The sequence below is a fragment of the Aplysia californica genome, unplaced genomic scaffold (assembly GCF_000002075.1).
Source record: "Aplysia californica isolate F4 #8 unplaced genomic scaffold, AplCal3.0 scaffold00570, whole genome shotgun sequence".
In the NCBI taxonomy this organism is placed as follows: Eukaryota; Metazoa; Mollusca; class Gastropoda; order Aplysiida; family Aplysiidae; genus Aplysia; species Aplysia californica.
The window spans coordinates 191,087-192,308 of NW_004797840.1; the positions used below are offsets into that span (position 1 = coordinate 191,087).

General features: G+C 34.2%; 1 protein-coding gene across 1 annotated transcript in view; it reads left to right on the forward strand.

Annotated features, from left to right (window-relative positions):
* The window catches only part of LOC106012931, a gene marked incomplete in the record, with an annotated part of 50,942 nt that overhangs the window by 13,651 nt on the left and 36,069 nt on the right, over nt 1–1,222 (forward strand).

The window sequence follows — 1,222 nt, forward strand, 5'->3', positions numbered from 1 at the left end:
GCTTCCATATCTGCGCCAGCTCACACCGTGAAAGAATAAAGAGAAAAAAAGGAAGTGCTTACAGCATGTTAGATGTGCTGGTTTGAGTATAATGCAGGCCAATGTAGCTTTGTTGCTTGATTTTTGTTTTTGTATTTTGTTTTCGCTTTTGTTCTGTTGTTGTTGTTGTTGTTGTTGTTGTTGTTGTTGTTGTTGTTGTTGTTGTTGTTGTTGTTGTTGTTGTTGTTTTTGTGGGCTAAACACAGACAGAAGTGCAATCTGGTGACTTCTGAGACACCCTTATGGGGGGAATGGGGGTGGTTTTTGTTTGTTTGGTTGGTTGGTTGGTTGTTGTTGGGGGGCTTTTTCAGGGGGGGGGTTGTCGCTTTTTTAATTTTGATTTACTTATTTGTTTATTTATTTAATGCTGTGGGTTTTGCTTTCAAGTTTTGAAAATATGAATTTTTTAAGGTCCTTTTGAACAAAATAGGTAAATAGGTATTATTTTTTTAATTTTCAATATGAACACCGTATGGCAAATCCATCTGTGAACCCACTAAAGAATCTGATTGTTTTATTCGGGTTTTTTTAAAATATTATGTTAGCATATGAATAAAAGGTTCATCGACATAAAGATGGATGTGGATGCTAAAGAGTGAACAAAAGTGAACAAAAGACTATTTTTTCTAAGGAAGCTCATTATTTAAGAAAAATTAGATCGATTAATACGGAAAGCGTGTAAAATTTCAAACATCTACCTTCCCCTATCTAGATGAATTGTACATAACAGCTTGCGCTAAAAATATTAATTCCATCTTTTTTTTACAACAAACAGCCCTTGTTCCCTCAAATAAAATCATCAGTCAGAAGTAAAAGACCTAGGCTTCTAATCTGTAGCAAAGAAAGATACAGAAGGTCATTTTTACCATCGTCCATCATTTTTTTTTCATCTTAACCATCTCGTTATAAGTATTCATCTACATGGCATAGGACAGAATGGCGAGAGCTCAGCTATTGCTGGATCGATAACAACAACAACAACAACAACAACAACAACAACAACAACAACAACAACAACAACAACAACAATCTAAGTATTCATATGACCTTAGAGCATGCATCAGAACAATATTGAGTATTTATCTAGCTTAAAATTATTATTGTTTATATTGCTATTCATATATTATTATATTATGCATGTGACTGTAAGCCTGCGTGTGTGTGTGTGTGTGTGTGTGTGTGT